The sequence below is a fragment of the Kogia breviceps genome, chromosome 17 (genome assembly GCF_026419965.1).
Source record: "Kogia breviceps isolate mKogBre1 chromosome 17, mKogBre1 haplotype 1, whole genome shotgun sequence".
NCBI classification, from domain to species: Eukaryota; Metazoa; Chordata; class Mammalia; order Artiodactyla; family Physeteridae; genus Kogia; species Kogia breviceps.
In genome coordinates, this window is record NC_081326.1 from 39,302,134 (window position 1) to 39,323,054 (window position 20,921).

At 43.8% G+C, this 20,921-nt stretch overlaps 1 non-coding gene across 1 annotated transcript; it reads right to left on the bottom strand.

The window, feature by feature from the left end:
* Positions 1 to 20,472: 20,472 nt before the first annotated feature.
* LOC131744304 (small nucleolar RNA SNORA70) lies at positions 20,473 to 20,601 on the bottom strand. Its single transcript, XR_009332091.1, has one exon. It is a non-coding gene; the product is annotated as a small nucleolar RNA SNORA70 (small nucleolar RNA).
* Between the last annotated feature and the right edge of the window lie 320 nt (positions 20,602 to 20,921).

Below are 20,921 nucleotides of genomic sequence, written 5' to 3' on the forward strand. Positions count from 1 at the left end.
CCTGGAAGGCAGGAATGTGCAGCCCTTCACTTACTATTCCTAAGTATGGGAGGGTCTTACTATTGGAGGATCAAAGTGTTACTCTTGGGGGATCAACCACATTTGGAGTTCAGAAGATGGTAAAAACCAGTTCTCTTCTCTTCCGGATTATTCCAGTCCATACTGAGTGCCCTCAGATAGGCCTAAGAAGTCTGTTCCCTGGCCATCCCCTTCCTTCTTCCTCTCCCTCATGATCTTCTCTGCATGTCCCAAGGTTCCCTGTTCCTCCTCCAAGCTTCTGTTTGTTCCTCTCAGTGGAGCTGGGTGCTGGTGGAGGTGGTGATGCTCTGTGTGGCTTTAGGTCCTGCAGAGGAAGGGGAGGTCATGAAGAAAATTGATTGTTTTCAAATATTCTGAGAGCATAACTCTGGTATGTTATTTTGTTAAGTGTCTTGACCTCTTTTCCCTGAATTTCAAAGATCCTCTTCTATTAGGCTTTGTGGCCAGGTTCGCTGAAAGGTGATTGATTTGGCTCCCAGTCCCAGAAAGGCCATGTGAAGGGAAAGTAAAGCCCTCCTCCTGTGCTTTCGCAGAATTAAGTTGAACCCCATGAAATGTGACAGAATATAAACCTTTTGGAAAATTTCTGTCGTGCATTCTAAGTTTTTAGACTTAGCAAACTGAATCCAAGGCTTATCATGAAACTTCTAACCCACCCTACGAAATTGGATCAAAACAAGCAACACTTTTGAGGGATAAACTAACAGAGACAAGTAGGTGGAATCCAATTAAAAACGTTTCTTAAACATAAAAGGACTATGACAGCAATAGAATGATCTGTTCATTTTAAGACCGAAGACTTCTAGTTTATGGGAGTTAATTTCATTTCTCCAATTATTTCAGAACCTAATAATACGGCAAATACTTGAAGTTATTTTACTTTATTTGAAAAATAATTCATATCAGATTTTTCAGTTCTTTGAAATAAAATCTGCTTGGTGCCTCCAGAGGCTAGAAACTCTTGTTTTGCATTCTTACCCAGTTCAGGTTTTCTGCCTCTCGGAAGGGTGTTTCCTCAAAGTTGTACAGGCTCTGTAATCAGGCAGTCTTATGTCAGAATTCTCTCCCGATATTCTGATTTTCTTCACTTTGTTCTGAAGAAGAACCTGTTTTTAGACAAGAGGGGCAGTGGCGGTAGAAGCAAAGGTCCATCTGTCCATTCTCACTCCCAGTCTCCAGAGGAAAGAAGTTTTGTTAGAGGAATTAGTTTGCTGCTGCAAAGCGTTTGGAGAGTTTTATTGTCAGGTACCAAGTTCTGGGGGATGTGCAGTAGATAAATGGCCTTTTTGACCTATGACATGAGTAATTGATCATCTGCTAGAACGAACCAGGAAGGGAGGGCATCTGGGAGCGGGAGAGACCTCTCTCTGACCAGGAATTCGTAAATCCAAAGGCCTCAGTGACCTGCAAGACCCTGTTCTTGTTTGGGTGGCTCCTAAAAATAGACCATATTGTAATGACGCATGTTTTATAGCCCCATTTATCTAGGTATGACAATATTAATTGAACTGTCAAATTGCTGGAGACCGAGCTGCTCGGTACAAATACTTGGAATTACAGAGAAAGAAATTTCCAGGGGGTCAAGGCAGCTAGCCTCAATGTGGAATGTAAAACTCACAGGGGTAGAGCCTCCTGTCCACCTTTATCTGGTCAAAGATTCCAGGGAGCTGTCCAGCTTATTCATGCTTGAATGATTACATTAAGAAGCCTGGATCTTGCAGAGGTGTCTCTGTCTAGGCAAACATGTGTGCACAGCTGGTTCTGCCACCTTAAAATACCAGTTAGCCTTGAATTAAGGCTTTGATGAAGGACTTCAGTGTTGATCTTGGGAAACTCTCTACACACTAATTCAAGAGGTGTGTTAGCTAAAGAGTTTGGGGCATAGGTTTGGAGGTGCACTCAGAGGGGAAAGGGAAACAAGGCATTATTTTCCATGTTATCTGCCTCTGGATGTGGAAAGGTGTCCCCCCTCACCAGCTTGTGAAATTTGGGTTGGGAATTAAAACACACATTACCATTGATTTCAAAATGTTTCGTTCATTTCATCATGAATTCAGCATTTTCTCCAGGGGCATATGGCAGTGGCAACTCTAAAAGATACAAGAGCGGACTTAACTCTTGGTCTTGTAAATAGCAACCTGGAATTCTAACTGCCCAGGCGCCTCTGAAGAATAAATTCATTGTCAGTCCGGTTTTTGAAACTGTCGTGAAACCACTTGAAAATTTTATGTTTGAAAACCTTGCCCGAGTTTGCTATTTTAAAAAGTGCTGTAGTGTGGAATACATGTGCCTTAAGGAAACAGTCCTGGAAACTTGTCTAAGGCAGGTGAGTTCTAGCCTCTGCCTGGTTGATCTAAGAGAAGCACCATTGTATGGAAATTTTAAGTAATGTCTAGCTGCCTGCTTCCATCCAGAAAGCTGTTGGGAGAGTGAATATATCATTTCCCTATTTTTCACTCGTTGCCTTTACCAGTTAACTCCCAATTTGGGACGTACCGTTTCGTACTGACTGTGCTCACTATTGTGTCCCTTCTAAATGAGATGATCTATGTAAAATTACCTTGTAAATTGCATGCCTCTTCTGAATTAGGTTATCCTTTTTCTTACTTTATCTTTCTTCACTCCGTTCTCTCCATTTGGAGCCCCCTCCAATTCTCAGTATTCATCCAGAATCTTCCCAGTTTTCTGAGGTTGGCACATAGCTGCCTGGAGCTAACTAGATGTTCAGGAAAATACCTAAGCCTGTCCAAGTCACCTCCCAGTGACGCACCTGTTAGGTGGCTTCCTACCATGGGTACAGGCATGGTCACCATCTGTGGGGCCACCATCATCTGGGGGCTGCTGTCACCTGAAGCCGCCAAGCTGCTCTGTGCTCCCTGGGGCCCTCCATGTGCCAGAGTCACACTGTTTTCAGGGCAGAAGTGGAAAGCATGGCTATGTCCTCTTCTCTGCTACGCTGTGCTTTAAGGGTACTATTTACAATAGTTCTGCTTTGTCCCAATTTCTCACTGAGAGTTCAGAGTAAACACAGCTGTACATTCTTGACTAACATCTCTCAACCTCCTTGTACTTCAGATAATTCCAAGTTAGAGACATCCTGCTGTACTCCATCCATCCACTTATTTTTTGCGCCAAACCATTTACTGAATCTTCTAAGTGTCAACCACTGGGCCAGATGCTTAGGATACGATAGTGATATGTAGATAGAGCCCTTGCTGTCAGGAATTTAGAGGCATGAGGCTGAGCAGACTTTGTGTGTCTGCTTCTTTCGTCTTTAGGTGTTTTCCCTGTAAGACTCGGCAGACTCTCAGCAAGTGGACTCTCGGCAAGTCTGTCCCACTCTTCAGCCAGGCGAGGCCAGGCGGGTGTTATGGGGCTGCATTTCACAGCTGTCGCAGATGGTGGAGGTGGCAGGCAGTGTGAGGGAGGAGGGAGCCTCCGGGCCTTTTTTCACTCCCTCCAAAGATCACACGTGTGGGGCTTGCCTTTCTACACTAACCTGTGCCTCGCTCAACGTCAGGACTCCCACCCTTGGTTTCAGGAGATTTATAAAACCTGATGAGCTATTGAATAGGGCTTGTCCAAGGGGGGCAGTTTGGACGGATGCAGCTGTCGAAGGAGAGGCGGAAACGAGGATAGCTGAGATGATGCCCGCCACAGGTGATAAAGGGGTTCATGGGAGTGGTGCCTGAGAGTCTGCAGCTCTGGGCTGGGCAACCATGTGGATCCTCGGTGCTGGTTACTGGCCTCAGACGGGCAAGAGCCTGGGCCGTCTCTCAGAGCTGATCCAGCTCCTTTTGGGTGGTTCCTCCAGGTGCGGCCTCCTCTATATAGGTTCACAGAGCCTTGCCCGCTCAAGCTTCCCCCCTCTTAGGCTGGGCAGCTCTCCTCTGGTCTCTATATATACTCTCTGGCCCTTCATGAATTTTTTTCTCCAATCCATTAATTTGAGCAGTTTCTCAATGAGAGTGCTATTGGCATTGTGATAGTTAAATAATACCCCCAGCAATATTTTCAACTCCCTTCTACTTCCCACCTCCATCATGCTCGAGAGGGAGGTACCTCATATCTTACAGATCAAAACTACCAGCTTATGGGCCAAAGTCTAAGCTTCGCTTTCTTCAGATTTTAGCTTTTGATTTTCAAAAATCTTTCTTTTTCTCTCAGAAAGGCTGATTCCTACAACACAAACATGTTTGGCTTTCCACATTCATGTTTCTGTTATAGATTTTAACCAACTATGTAGAAGTTCAGGAACTGAACATTAAAAAGTTCTCTTTGCGGGGTTCCCTGGTGGCGCAGTGGTTGAGAGTCCGCCTGCCGATGCAGGAGACACGGGTTCGTGCCCTGGTCCGGGAGGATCCCACATGCTGCGGAGCAACTGAGCCCGTGAGCCATGGCCGCTGGGCCTGCGCGTCCGGGGCCTGTGCTCCGCAACGGGAGAGGCCACAGCAGTGAGAGGCCCGCATACCGAAAAAAAAAAAAAAAAAAAAAAAGTTCTCTTTGCATCGCTCCTGTAATTCTGCCTGGGGCAATGAATATGTCCTGGCAACTCCAAGGAAAATCTTTGTTTAAAAATGTCAAATTTGGACTTCCCTCGTGGCGCAGTGGTTAAGAACCTGCCTGCCAAAGCAGGGGACACGGGTTTGATCTCTGGTCCAGGAAGACCCCACATACTGCGGAGCAACTAAGCCCACGAACCACAGCTACTGAAGCTTGCGCTTCTAGATCCTGTGCTCCGCAGCAAGAGAAGCCACTGCGATGAGGAGCTTCCTCACCGCAATAAAGAGTAGCCCCCGCTCACTGCAGCTAGAGAAAGCCCGTGCACAGAAATGAAGACCCAATGCAGCCAAAAAAATAAAAAATAAAAAAAATTCAAATTTCATCTCAGTGCCCATGTCTGAGCCTCTCAGCAGACAAAATAGAGGTTAGGCCTTAGTAGAGCTCCTCCCTACATTACCTCTAACATTCTAATTTGCTGCCCCCTCTCTCCACCCTTTTATCAAGTTAAAGAGAAACACAGTGTGTCCAAAGCTAAAATAGAAAAGCCATTTGCTAGGAGAGAGGGGCACTGATTTAGCAAAGAGATGACGAAAGGCATCTCTAGTCTGAGCCTAACAGATCTGTAGCAAAGGCAAGGACAACTTTGGAGAAAATTCAGAGTAGTCGAGGGTCCCAGACCCTCAGGTCAAAGTTAAGAAAATTATTCAGAAAAAGAGAAGCATATCATTAGAAAAAAATGTGTGAAGTGGATAGGTAGATCACGAAGGAAGAGATGTAAATGGCCAAGAACATTTGGCTTGTTTTACCAGAAACTGAACAGCAATCAGAATGGCAAAGAGTAAAAAGTCTATTAATACTAAGAGTTGTCAATCGGGTAGGAGGGGTGAGCATTTGTCTGCTTTACCATTAGGATAGTAAACTTGCGTGTCCAGAGCATTCTGGAGTATAATTTGACAATGTTTTGAAATTCTTAGAAAAAGAATACTCTTTGTTTTTTGTTTTTGTTTTTTAAATTATCTACTTGTAAAGATTGCTCAAACCTAGGCTCTGCTACTGTTTGTTTTTTTTTTTTCAATTCACATGGAAGAAAACTAGGCATCTAGAAGAAACTTAAACTGAATCTCTAGTGAATTTGAAGGTCTGAAGTTTTTCTCTCTTCTTCCATTTGACCATGGTCCTCATCCTCAAAGAATATTTATCTTGTAAGATGGAAAAAATAGTAAACAAATAACAAAGTATAGTGTGAAAAAAATTCTGTGAGAATGGTTAGGGTGTGCAAAAAAGGAACTAGTTTGTTTCTAGTTGCGATGAACCAGGAAAGGCCATCTTGCTGGGTTTTTAAAAAATTGTGATAACTTTATTAACTGTAATATTATTTAAAAATGCACACAGGTAGAACCACAAAATCCATATCATAACTTTTCACTTCCAAGGTATTTTGTTCTATTCAAACTGTTATAGTGTTTAAGAACCTACAAATTAGTTGCAAATGCAGGTAGCTGAGATACTCAGTCCACTAAAAACCAATTAATTAAACTTATCTAATGTTAATTACTCACAGTTGCCTGGCAGATAATCGATCCTCATTAAACATATGTTGATTCCATCTTCCCTGTCTTATGTGTGGGAATGGTTAGGGATTATAGGGGGATTATTAGAGTTATTGGAAATCTCAAATTTGAACTGTATACTATAGTATTTTATTATTTATTATAAATTTATTATTTTATTATTTTTATGTCAGGAATACTCTTAAGGCTTACATTGTTTACATCCTTTAGTGAATAAATAACTATGCCACTAGCTTTTGTGAATGTATTTCTGAAAAGTGCAAGAAAATGTTTTATTTGCCTTAATCAGCAAGCAGGTTAAACATTCTTCCTGCAGTTTCATGTAAGTGTTTAAATTTATTTCCCAAACCCTCATGAATACCAAAGGGTAAACTCCATCGCAGCACACAATTAGTGACTTTATATATACGATTCTCATTTGCTCATTACAACATGTATGTATAATAGTCTCTGAACTCCACAGCCCAATTTCTTCTTCCCCTTGACCCTGCCAGCCCTTGTTTCACTCTAGCTTTGTGCAGTGACCTCCACCCCTGCCAGCCTTTTTGTCTGGCCAGGCTCACATATGCGTAACTGAAATATGAATTCCAGATGAGTGGGATCAAAATTTGTGAGGTTGTTGTATATGCTTATTAATTCCACTGTCCCACACAGGTGGAAATGTGGTTTTAAGAGATGTTGGACACTGTGAATTTTCCCTATGCATTGCAAGGATGGAAAACACACGTGCTAAGTAACTCAGCTGACCGACTGTAAGAGCTCATTGTACACAATAGCTCTTAAATTTTTATAATGGCCTGGCTTACCGTTGGTGGTCTTGTTACTAGGCTTCAGTAATTGTACTTTGGGACTCTGTCTAATAGTGGAAGCATGGGGTAACATTGCTTTATGATTTCTTAAATGAGTTAATACCTGGGAGGTGCCCTTGCCCTTTTACACCAATTAAACGGCATTTCCTTGTCTCTTAGCTTATATTAAATGCATTTAAGAGGACAAAAGAGTTTCTAGAGGGAATAAAAATGTACTGGACTGAGATTTAAAAAGGTACCTAGTAAAAGTCAAATCCTGCATCCAAGCTTATGGTAGGAATCTAGGTAGTGGTCTACATCATCATGTGTTTGAAAGAACACCAGCTGCTGTAGATGAGAGATGTGTGTGTACATGGAAAAGAAGTGGAAAAACTGGGTCCGCATGATGAGAAATAGTAGGCCAACAATGGCTTTCTTTTGAAAAAGGTAATTGAAGCAAAGTGGTTTTAAAGTTTCACTTATTTAATTAAAAGTCCCAATTATTCATTTACTTGAAGCTGCTTTTCTTTCTAGGTTCACGATTAAGACTGTTGGTTCTCGTGTCAGACTTTCTGTCTTTAGCTCAGATTGAGTACAGGGTAAGTTGTTGACATTTGTAAGCCCTGGTTTCCTTATCTGGTTAATGGGGATGGCAATAGCATCTGCTTCATACTGTTGTTATGTATATTAAACGAAACAATCCTTATAAAGCATTTAAATAGCAGGATGCCTGGACTCAATGAATGCTGTTAATTTATGGGTGCTTCCTCATCTACAGACGGTGTTATTTCTGCTCTAGAGGTGGATGATGTGAGATACTTTCAAAGTTTTTTCACACATCACAAATCATATCTTATTTGATTCTTTCCATTGTTCTTGGAGATAGGCAGGGCAGGGGTTATTTTCACCCAGTATTAGTCAGGGTAGGTTAGGCTGTAGAAATAAGTAGGTTCCCCAAAACTTTAGTGGCTTAGCCTGATCAATATTTATTCCTTACTCATGAAACAGTCCAAGGAAGATATTTTGGTTAAAGGGCAGCTTTCTTTTTTTTTTTTTAATTTTTATTGAATTATAGCTGCTTTACAATGTTTCAGGTGTACACCACAGTGATTCAGTTTTATATATATGCATATATTCTGTTTTGGATTCTTTTCCATTATAGGTTATTATAAGATATTGGATATAGTTCCCTGTGCTATAAGTAGGTCCTTGTTGTTTATCTGTTTTATATGTAGTAGTGTGTATATGTTAATCGCAAATTCCAAATTTATCCCTCCCCCCCCTTTCCCCTTTGGTAACCATAAGTTTGTTTTCCATGTCTGTGACTCTGTTTCTCTCTGTAAGTAAGTTCATTTGTATCATTTTTTTTTTAGATTCCACATATAAGTGATATCATATGATGTTTGTCTTTGTCTGAGTTACTTCACTTGGTATGATAATCTCTAGGTCATCCATGTTGCTGCAAATGGCATTATTTCATTCATTTTTATGACTGAGTAATATTCCATTGTGTGTGTGTGTGTGTGTGTATATATATATATATATATATATATATATATATATATATATATATATATATATATATACCACATTTTCTTTATCCATTCCTCTGTCGATGGACATTTAGGTTGCTTCCATGTCTTGGCTATTAGTGCTGCTGTGAATGTTGGGGTGCATGTATCTTTTTAAATTAGAGTTTTCTCCAGATCTATACCTGGCAGCTTTCTTTTACAAGGTGATTCTAGGACATATTTTCTGGCTTTGCCCTCTTCAATGTGTGGCTATCTGGGCTTCCGTCATTAACCAGATGCAACTTGTGGGAAGAGAAAAAGGGAGCATGCCAACTTCTTGGCCTGAAAATGGCACACACCACTTCTGCTCATATTCTGTTGGCTAGGAACGACAGTCACACCATCATGCCTACCCACAAGGGAGACGAGGAGATATATATGCTTCCCGTGCCCAGGAAGAAGATGAAACAGATTTACGATGAATAGCTGGTAGTCTCTGCCACATACTCATTTAACAGAATGAAACTGGGGCCAGGGAAGCTGAAGTGATTTGCCCAATGTGATGTAAATATTTGTAGCCATCAGCCAGCATGTTGGGATATGTGAATCCTAGCTGGAGTCATAAATGGGGCAGTGAAGAAGGCACAGGAGGAAAGGAAGAGGGGGCTGATGGCATAGAGGGCTAGCCTTGATACTGGCGTGGAGATGCCCCACCAAGCAAATTCCCCGGGGATTCTCACAGCAGCTTTTTTAGTGCCTGAGGCAAACTTTCACTTTCACTTTGCTTGCCTTTCTTGCTGTTTCTTGTTCCCATTTGTAGATGCCTAGTGGGCTGCTAGGCCTGGGTGAGGGAGTTTCAAATCTCCACTGAGATAAAACAATAGCACCTCTCCTGCTGCTATGTTGCAGGCATCCTGGCTGCGGACTCAGGGAGAAAACCTTGAATCAATTTGTCTCGTGGAGGCCAAGGGGTTGGCTGCCTGCCCTTCACAACTTGTTAAAATGAACACATAGACTCTGGGGGTGGGGTGCAGCTAAATTTGTGGGGTGATTCTCACCCTATGATCCTTTCTGCTGCTTTTTTCGAGTTCTGGGGTGTCAGTGTCACCACGCTGGGAGCAGGGAGTGCTGAGCCTTCCGTGTCTTTTCTTCTCCACCTGAAATGCTTTTAAATGTAACACTTCAAATTTGCTGGAATTTTGTCCAGATACCTTTTCTCTCCCAGCTGGACTCAAACGCTCACCCAAAGCTGTTCCTTTGGGACAAGAGTCTCCAAAGACCATGGCTCTTCCCTTTCTGAGAGGTGATTAATACCCAGGTCACATAGGCATCAGACACAGTCTGAGGGGCTCCCCCTCCGCCCTGGCCAATGGCCGATTGGACCAGCCAACACGTTTTGTTTTACTTGACATGAAAGCTGGTTGAAGTTAAGCAGGAGACATGTTTTTGTTTCTTTAATAAATAAAAGTAAGGACCCTCTACATGAATAAAAGTAAAAGTCACTCCCCTGAGGTTTTTAGGCTTCCAAAAATAGTCCCCAACTTAGCCAAGGCTAATGCAGCCAGAATTTCCATGGAAAGCTTCACTGGTGAGGAAGAGGTGGTGCCAATGGGTGAACAAACAGGCCGCCATCCACCCGTGCCCCCAACACCCCCGCTTCCTGTCTCATTCACTGGGAGTTTAGAGAACAGGTTTTTGAACTCCAGTTCATTTTCTGGTTTGAGATAAAGACAACAGAGGCGGCAGCAATATTTCTTCATCGTGGAATCCAATTTGGGGGCTGCAGGGGGACGGGTGAGGTAGATTTATGACGGGACAGTTGGGGGAAATTTGTACCTGTCAGTCAATGAGGGCAGATTTCTTAAAAAAAAAGGAAAGACGGGGCAAGAAAATTATACTAGGTAAACTGACGTTAAAAAAAGAAAATATGTTTTAAAGCAGCTTTTTCTTCCTCTGAATAATTGATTATTCATGGCAAAGGTCAGCTGGTTAACAGCATGGAGACCTCTCTCCACAGGATTTGCTTCCCAGCGAGGGGCTGCTCCAGCAGACAGCACACCTGTGGATCACTCACCTTGTCTACCTGTGGCCATGGCCGACTTTGCCTCCTTGAGCAAAAGGTCAGAGCATTCGTCTGCTTAGCAAACTTTACTGCAGTTCAGGGTTTCAGGAAAACTCTTAGAAATGTGAGAGAAAAAGAACCACACCAAGCCAGGGTGATTGCACCCATTCTGCTATGGGGCACCTTAGAAGTTGTGATGGCTTGAGGGAACTGACGTGGAAGTTTCAGAAATACGAATTTAAAAATAAGCACCTTTTTTGTTGTTGGGGAGGGAGGGAGGGTGATGGTAATGTTTTTAGCTATTAAAAATTCAGCTTTGCTTAGTAAAGAGTGCTTAGTTGCTTTAAAACAGATTTTCATTATTTATTTTATTTTTTTAATATATTATTTTATAAAAGACACTCCTTTCATGGCAGACATGGGCTTGTTGCCATCGGGCCATGGAGCTCCACCCACCGACTTTTGTTTTTTTAAATGATATTTTAAAATATTTATTTTAGTTATTTATTTTGTTTAATTTTTTGGCTGCGTTGGGTCTTAGTTGCTGGCACGCAGGATCTTCGCTGAGCCATGCGGGCTCTTCGTTGTGGTGCACAGGCTTCTCTCTAGTTGTGGGGCGTGGGCTCTGTAGTTTGTGGCACGTGGGCTCTCTCGTTGAGGTTCGCGAGCTCAGTAGTTGTGGTGCCCGTGGCATGTGGGAGCTTAGTTCCCCAACCAGAGACAGAACCGGCGTCCCCTGCATTGGAAGGTGAATTCTTTACCACTGGACCACCAGGGAAGTCCCCTAAAATAAATTTTTAAAGATGAATCTGTTCTTCACTAAATCAGGGTAATTCTCAAAGAGTTCAAAAAGCAAAATGAGAAAATCCTCCAAGGGGCACCTAAGCTGAATGAAAGAGGCAAACGCTCTTCCCTGCCATTTCAAGACATTACTTGATTTTTCTCCTGTGTCCTAATTTGGATGGATGTGTATGGGGGTAGTGGTGGTGGTGTATATGCGTGCATTCAGAGTCTGGAGGGGTTTTATTATGTACATGACCTATCAGAAATTCGCTCAGTACTCCTCAGTTTGAAACACAGAATAAACAAAATGGACTGGACAATGATTATAAGTATTATTTTAATTTATACTTTTCTGTGGGTCGAATAACCATGACAATGCAAAGACTTTTAAGAGCAAGTCCCCCAAAAGTCGTCTCTGCCTGTGGTTGCGGGAGGAGACGAGGGGTCAGGAGGGGCTGAGATGAGGGAGTCATCCTTTCCCACAGCAGCTCATCAGCTAAGTTAGGCTTTTCATATAGAGATCCTTGTTCAGAGAAACTAAAACTGCATCCCTAGTCTTTCTTCAGAAATTTGGTAGCCCTGCCTGGTGAGATGATCAAGCGTTTGATGGCATGAGAGACAAAGGTGTGTTATTTATTTCCTTTGAAATAATAGGGAGAATGTAGAAGAGCTCGTAACTGAAAAATAATACATGGCACATTCTCATTCTCTAGTGTTCAAAGAAGGAGTTTTAAAAAGACCTCACTTAAATTTTTCAAACAAAACTAAAATCATGGATCAACTTTTTTTTTTAGCTGAGAAGGAACTTCTGCACTGCAAAGGAAAATTCTTCTTGGGCAGAAGTGTGTTTACCCCTGGCATGCTGAAACTCTGAGATTCTGTGAAAATGTCCATTTTCATGCTTCTAGTGTTGGTTGCCTTTCTTGTTCAGTTTTAGCTACACACACACTTAAAACAGGGATCCTATCCTGTATGTTTTGATGCCCAAACCTTCAGATATTTGTTTTGTGAGAAGAATATAGTGTCACTCAAGAAATGTTTTAGTCTCATGAAAGAAACTTTTCACTGTAAATGTTCAAGAACTCAGATCCACCAGTGAATTCATGTCTATGTAATGGGAAAACATCTGGGTAAAAGGTACAACAAAATCAGTTTATAAAGGAGATTTTTAAACAGCACATCAGATTTTCAAATGTTAGTACACCCTGGCAGTGCACCTGTTGTATAAAGCAAGGCTTCCTTTTATATAATAACACCTCCCTCCCCTTCAAGCTTTCTGGCATAGAATCATAAGTTTCAGTAAACAAGCCCAGCTTTACCATATGCTGTGCCTTTCACAACTTCACAGACTTCGGTTTTAACCCTGCCCAGTCTTCATCTTTCTGACCTGTCCCCATAAGGAAGTTTCTTTCCCTTCCGGGTGACAATTTCTGTTGTCTTCAGACCAGTGTACTTGCATCTCCAGTAATTAGAATCATGGACTGTTGCCTGTCTTGTAGGACACCTAGACGTCACTCCTAATTTACTGAAGAAATTGAGCCCAGAATGGTGAAAGGGACTTTTCCATCTCAATGTGAAAATAAATATCACCTGCTTTGTTGCCTAAATATCTCTCAAGGCTCTCACCGTCTCTCTCTCTCCCCATAACCACTGCCCGGGTCAGACTCATCTCACCTTTTCTTTGGACCCTATTGTAATAGCCTGTTATCTGGCCTTTGCTAATCTTCCCCTGCCCACTTTACACTGGCTTTTTCTACTAGAGTTAGGCTAATCAGTCTAAAATATGAATATGGCTACTGCCACTTCTGTGCTAAGGTACTCATTGCCTTTAGGATGAATTCCAAGTTTCTTAGCCCGGTGCACCAGCCGCTCTGTGACTTGACCCCTATCTGTCTTTCTAGGCTTACTTCCCATCCTTTTTACCTCACTCTTCATGCTCCCTTAATATTAAACTGTTTGCAGTGCCCTGCATGAATACCACCAAACCGTCACTCGCCTGTGCGTGTGGTATTCCTGTATCAGTCTGATGTTTTGGTTGCAAGTAAATGAAACCAACCTTAGTTAATTTAGGCAGAAGAGAAATTTCTTAAAAGGGTATTGGTAGGGCTTCCCTGGTGGCGCAGTGGTTGAGAATCCGCCTGCCGATGCAGGAGACACGGGTTCGTGCCCTGGTCCGGGAAGATCCCACATGCCGCGGAGCAACTAAGCCCGTGAGCCATGGCCGCTGAGCCTGCGCGTCCGGAGCCTGCGCTCCGCAACGGGAGAGGCCACAACAGTGAGAGGCCCGCGTACCGCAAAAAAAAAAAAAAAAAAAAAAAAAGGGTATTGGTATTTATTTTTCTCTTTCTGGGAAAAAAAAAAAAAGAAAAAAAAAGGACATTGGGAGGCTTACAGAATTACTGCAAAGGCTGAAGAACTAGGTCAGAAGCTACCCAGCTGAAACCGAAGCTCAAATCATGCTCTGGAGCAGGTCCGCTGAGGTTGCACTGCTGTAGCCGCCACATTGCAGCCTGCTCTGCTGCACCCTGACCCTGGGGGTTGGGGGCTGCCCTTTTAGCACCACTGTGCATGGAAGCTAGACCTTGATATGGCTGCTTATAGTGCCAGAAGTGATTTTTTTGTGATCGGTATTTCTTTGTGTCCCTAGCTCCCAATTTCACATTTCTGGCACATGTATCTGCTTGTCCAAACCTAAGTCACATGCCTGTCCCTAAGTGCACAGGAAGCGGGTAAGAAAGTATCAGAAATGTTCTCCGTCTATGCTGAGAATCCCACAAAGCTTCAAAAAGAGGGAAATTGCTCAAACAAAGGAAGTTCAGATGCTGTAGAGCCAAAAGAGTGACAATTGTCCAGTATGATTCTTCATCCTTTATGAGGTACCCATGTCTGTTAACAGCTTACTTTCATGCACTCTATCACCTTTATTCATCTAGCTAATTCTTGCTCATGTTTTAATATAAGCACAGGTGTCTTTGCCTCAAGGAAGCCTTCCTTGCACTCAGGTTGGGATTTGTTTCTCCCTTAGCCTTTTGGGCCTATTTATGCCTTATCACTTGTGACATTTTCTTATGTTCCTACATAGGTATTTGTGTTCAACTCTTGGTTTTAAACTCCCCAACGGTAGGTACTGTGCCTTAGGTATCTTTGGATACCCAGTGCCTACCACAGGGTTTGGCTTATGGACATGCCTGATGCATTTATTCATTCATTTGCTCACTGTTTGTTGAACTGAGTTGCCGAAGATTACCTAAGTAATTGGTGGCAGAGGTGGGAGTAAAACTCAAGTCTCTTGTCTTCAGTGTTTCTAAAATAACAGAAACAGGCACATCCCTCCTTTCCCTCTCTTCCACTCTAATCCTTATTGATTTTTCCCCATGGTTTAGATTCTGCCACACTTCATCATCTGCAGTGGATTCCTTTCCCAGCCATTGCCGTGGCAAATGGTTTAAGGAACCCAGATCTGTTGAACTGTAAACTGTGGTTCTGTCCTGGATATGGAATAAGCAAATGCAGAGAACGTTTGGGAAAATACATGCAGCTACGATTTGGCTTTGAATGATTATACCTCAAATTGAATCAGGCTTCTTTGGTGCAGAAGTTCTAAAAGATCAATGCTTTGGCCTGTGGACTTTCTGGCCAAGAAGTGCATGCACTTTTAAGAGGAACATAAACACAGCTCACGCTGGTCATACAGCAGCTTGGATAGGGGGATTTATACTTCATCAGACAGTTGGTCCCTGGGTAGAAATGTGGGCCTAGGGCCAGGAGACCCTGGTTCAATTTCCAGTTAAGTCATCTCTGTTTATTTCTTACAAAATACATATTTAAAAAAATTTGAAATTAAAACGTCATGCTTAAAACACTCTACAGTAAACAGAGGTCTTAAAAGAAGAGCTGTTGCCAGCACCACTTTTTGTTAAAGCTGTATCCAATTTAAAGTTTATTTTATACCCAGGATACAGAATGGTGTGCAGAGTGCTACAGAAGTCACTGCACATCTGATCTGACATTTTGGCAGGCCTTTTCTCTGAACGAGATACTCACAAACTTGGGGGCTGGCTTTGGGCATTGATGGATGTGCGTGGACGTATACATGGGATATTGGACATTAGGTGTATGCCTCTACGGTCTGCTCCTTTCTGCTGTGCTCCACAAAAGTCCTGTTGATTTTACCTTTTTTTTTTTTTTCGGTACGCGGGCCTCTCACTGTTGTGGCCTCTCCCGTTGCGGAGCACAGGCTCCGGACGCGCAGGCTCAGTGGCCATGGCTCACGGGCCCAGCCGCTCCGCGGCATGTGGGATCTTCCCAGACCAGGGCACGAACCCGTGTCCCCTGCATCAGCAGGCGGATTCTCAACCACTGCGCCACCAGGGAAGCCCTGATTTTACCTTTTAAGTAACTCCTTTCTCTTCATCTCCTCCCCTATCCTGGTCCTATTTCTGTCACCTTCTGATTTGTCTCTCTGTATCCCCTATTGCCACTATCCAGTCAATCCTGACCATTTCACTTGCAGTACCCTCTCTACTTCATATACATCTGTGGCCTCCTATTGCCCTTAGGATAAAGGCAAAAATCCACAACATGGCCCAAGCCCTTAGGTCGTCTGGTCCCATCAAGCTTTCCAACTTGGTCTGGCATCCACCCCCATAGCCCCTGCTTTCCCTGGGGCAGCCATACCGGGCTGTCAGTCTCATGAGCTTGTGCTATGTCCCTCCTGCCCCAAGGACACCCTTAGGCTGTTCTCTCTGCTTGGAAACCTCTCCCCAAAGCCCCCACATCTCACCCACCCCGTGCTCTTCACCTAGTTAATGCCCACCTATTGTTCCGATTTCAGTTCTGACGTCACTTCCTTAGGAAACTCTTCCCTAACCTCCTACTCCCAGTGAGACCCCATTGTTTATACTCTTACAGCATGGCAAGAACATTCTTTTCCTTTTCAGCATTTATCATCATTTGAATTTACACATTTATTTCTGTGATTATTTGAATAATCTTGGTGTCTGTCCTAACACCAATGCGAACATTTTTCAAGCACTTACTGTATATTTGGCAATTTCTAAGTCCGTCAAAGCATTAACATATTTAATTCTCACAAAAACGGAGGAAGTGTGTCCTATTACTACCCTTCTTTTTTTTTTTTTTTGCGGTATTCGGGCCTCTCACTGCTGTGGCCTCTCCCATTGCGGAGCACAGGCTCCGGACGCGCAGGCGCAGCGGCCATGGCTCACGAGCTTAGTTGCTCCGCGGCATGTGGGATCCTCCCGGACCGGGGCACGAACCCGTGTCTCCTGCATCGGCAGGCGGATTCTCAACCACTGCGCCACCAGGGAAGCCCTACCCTTCTTGAGGGCTTAAGTAACTTGCTCACAGCCACACAGCAAGTTAGCATAGAGATGGGGTTTGAACCCAGGCAGTCTTGCCCTAAGTATAAAGATTTAATCAAGACACTGCATTGCCTTCTTAGTAGACAAAGATTTCTCAAACTTCATTTCATTATTGACCTTTCAAGAGCCCCTTTTAGACATGCTTTACTGATCTTCCCCCCATGAAATTTTAATGTTACAGATAGATATACTGTTGTGGTGGGAGGAATGGATCCTCCCCTTCCCACCCCTCCCCCCAAAGACATCCTCGTCCTACACCCTGGAACCTGTGAATAAATCCTGTTGCATGGTATGGGGAACTTTTGGCTGCAGATGAAATTAAGGTTATTAATCAGATGACCTTGAGCTAAGATTATTCTGTATTAGCCTGGTGGTCCCAATGTAATCAGAGTTTCTTATAAGAGAGAGGGAGGCAGGAGGGACAGACAGTGTGAGGGAGATGCAGTGTAAGAAAGACTTGACTGCCATTGCTGGCTTTGAAGATGTTAAGAGGCCATGAACCAAAGAATATGGGCAGCCTCTTTTTTTTTTTTTTTTTGCTGTACGCGGGCCTCACTGTTGTGGCCTCTCCCGTTGCGGAGCACAGGCTCCGGATGCGCAGGCTCAGCGGCCATGGCTCACGGGGCCCAGCCGCTCCGCGGCACGTGGGATCTTCCCGGACCGGGGCACGAACCCGTGTCCCCTGCATCGGCAGGCAGACTCTCAACCTCTGCGCCACCAGGGAAGCCCTGGGCAGCTTCTTGAAGAAGGAAAAGACAAGGAAACAGATTCTTCCCTAGAGCGTGAGAAGTAGCACAGCCCTACCAACAACACCTTGTTTTCAGTCCAGGGAGACCCATTTCAGACTTCTGACTCCCAAGACTGGAAGATAATAAATTTGTGTTGTCTTAAGCTATTACATTCATGATAATTTGTTACATCAGCAATAGGGAACTAATACAAAAATGCAACTCTGTGTCTGTATGTATATATACATACACATACATATAATTGCATATGCATATCTGTGATATGTACATAAAATGAGTAATTTTCTTTAGCACCCAGGAACCACTTTCACCCCTGGTGGCAATATAGCCTCTGTTGAGAATGCATGTACTAGGCTGTGAGAACAAGAATCATCCTGGTTTTGACCACTACTGTAGCTCCTCTTCCTAGCATAGTGCCTGGCACATAGTACACACTCAATTAAGTATTTGTTGACTGAGTGAGTGAATGAATAAATGGATGAATGGCTATGAAGGACTTGAATTAAATAACCTGCTTATGAAAAATAAAAAGGGCTAAAGAACTCAGTGTTGGAAGCGAGTGAATCAATATTTTTGAATAACTGTGAGACTGTAGTGCTGTGAACGCTGTTCATTTCCACAGATTTATCGATGTCCAAGGGCACCTGTAGCATTGGGTTAAAGTGATCAAAGCACCAGCAGGAGGGGCCTGGCAGTGTTGGCTCTGGGGTGTGCAGAGAGCACAGCAGTAGGCAAATGGCCTCAGTCTGCCTGAAGTCTGGGGGGGTAATTGGATGAAGTAGCCTCACGTATTTGGAAAAGGAATCAAGATCTGCTGTGAACTGGTGAAACTTCTTGGTTTATCAATGATCAAGCTTTCTATATACCAGGCTCCTTTTCTGTACTATACACAAAACCCAGGTAGAGCCAAGAGCTTCAGGGCAGATGCTAACCCTCTTCCCCTCCACCTGTCAAGTGTCCATTTGGAAGGAGTTTTCCAGGGCTAGGATTTTGGTGGCCTTGCTGTTGTCGGAGAACCTACATCCCCATGTGGTTTTCTGACCACCTCCCTGGCTCTGGGGAAGGTGCAGGCTCTTCCCGGGGCCTGCTCTGTGTCTGTCTTGTGGCGATGACGGAAGCGCTAAACTCCTAGGGTGACAGGCCATGCTGACTCTGGTTCTGCCCCTGGCGCTGGTGAGTTCACTACATTCCTTTCTGACTCTCCTAGAGATGCTGTGTGGGACAGTCAGGCAGAACCAGCCAATCAGGGGGAATCCAGGGGGATGAAGTGTGGAATGTGTTGAGCTCTGCACTTCCATGCCAATGGGGACTGGGCAAAGTCTGAAGGATTGTTGGGAGGGGGCTGGGGGTGTTTGGGGAGGTGGCCCAAGTGGGAGTGGGGCACAGTGCAGCACAGGAGGCCTCTGGGGGAGTAATTTCTCAGGCCTCAGAGCCTCTCTTGGCAGAGTCCATCACTTCACTTGATCTCACCACACGGCAGTACTGGTCTCCAGGGCCTATGCATAGCTAACAAGGAACACTTGTCTGGTGTTCCTGTTTACAAATAACTTTCCTGTATAAGATCTCGGGATGGTGAGTCTTGAGGGGGTCTGGTCTAACCTTTCTGTGGTTGTTTTGTTTCTGTATTTTAGCAATCATTGATTCCAGCGCCTACTATGTGCGATGATAACAGCAAACAAGAACATTTGGATTGCATTTTCCATTCAACATATTTTTGGACTTCCATTAGCTAATTCATATCCAGTCCTATGAGAGTGGATCTTATGCCTTCATTTTTCAGATGAGAAAACTAAAGTTTAGTAAAGCACATGAACATACACTCTTCATAAGACTATGGAAAATAATAGTATGATCTACCAAAATATCTATGTACTATAAGTGCTTTTATTCCTTTAATTCCCAGAGCCCTGGGGGGTAGGCATTATTATTACTCTCGGTTGACAAAGGTGAAAATTGAGGGGCAAGATGGCTAACAACTTGCCCAAGCTCAGACAGCTACTAAGAAGACGCAGGATTTAAACTCAGGTAACCTGGCTTCATAAACTATAGCTTCAACCACTCTGCCATCCCTACAAAGTGACATTTCCAGTGCTGAATTCCACACCCTTCTTTCATCTCTACCGTGGTACCTTTCTATGCCAAGCAATCTGAGAAGGAAAATGACATTGTTTCTGTTTACAGTCTGGGTGGGGGAGTTAAGTTGTGCACCAGGTGATTTTCAGGGCAGAAGGCCATATGTACTAAGCAGAGGTCAAGGGGAGCTCTGAGGGACCATGAAGAGTGGCCCAGGAGACTTATACCTTGTGGTCTCCACAGCCCCTTCCCTGCTGATCTTGCCCATGCTGGCCTCCCAGTCCCAAATTCTCTCTTAAGCGGAGTAGCCTTTGCGGTTGTCTGGATTAGTCATTTTGACTTCAGATTTGGGGTCTGGGGGCCATGCCTCTGGGAAATTTCTCTTAGAAATTTTCCACCATATGTAGCATGACCAGAAAACATAGAAGTCATCAGCAAGCAAACTGCTCAAAAGAAGTATCCCAAACTGTCCTATACCAGGTGCCTGAAGACAGAGATCCTTTGGGCTCTGGTTTTCCTTTGCTGGTTTCTTGGAAACTTGGAAGGATCATCTGTTGCTGCCTCTGCTAGGTGCTGCCTTTTCTTTTTCTTTTCTTTTTGACAGGAAAGTAGGATTTAATGGTGGGCGTAAGGCGGGGACAAGGCTCTCATGAGTGCAGGGCCTGCCATGTGTCCAGGGGGCCATGATTAGGGGTATATTTGACCCCACAGCCGTCTGCGATGATCTGCTTTTCTGTCACCATGTTTTCAAATTCATATGCATTAAACTTAGCAAATCCCTACTTTCTGGAGATGTGGATCTTCTGGTGGCCAGGGAACTTGAACTTGGCCTTGCGGAGGGCCTTGACCACATGCTCCTTGTTCTGCAGCTTGTTCTGCAGATGGACATTATGACTTCGCCAATGTGGACCCTGGCCACTGTGCCCTGGGGCTTTTCAAAGGCACCATGCATACCAGTCTGGAGCCTACATTAGGGACAGCATGCCACACGTAAATGTCCACGGGAAAGGGCTGTCTCCAAGGTCCCTCAGGGCAACCCATGCAGGCAACAGGCTGCATACACTACCTAGGAGTTTGCAGCCATTGCACACCAGGCCTCCATGGAGAAAAAGAGCACAGTCAGCTTAATTGGCTGCAAATAGGAGCTCCCTTTTCTAATCTTGGATGGAACCCAGCACTCCATGGCTACTTTCTCACAGCCACTAGCCCAACTTAGCCTTGACATGTCCCCCTTGGACATCATTTTCTAGATTGAAATGCAATCTTTTGTCTGTATTTTGAAAACTCCAAATTAAAATATGTAGGTTTGGCACATATTTATATACTTCTGGGAGTAATGATTTAAAATATTTGAGATTAGAAGTATCTTTAATTTCTTAAACATATGGTCACTGCCACGTTACCACCATAATTTTGCCAGAATCCCTATAGTCTGGTTGCTGTACTCATCTCTCTCTT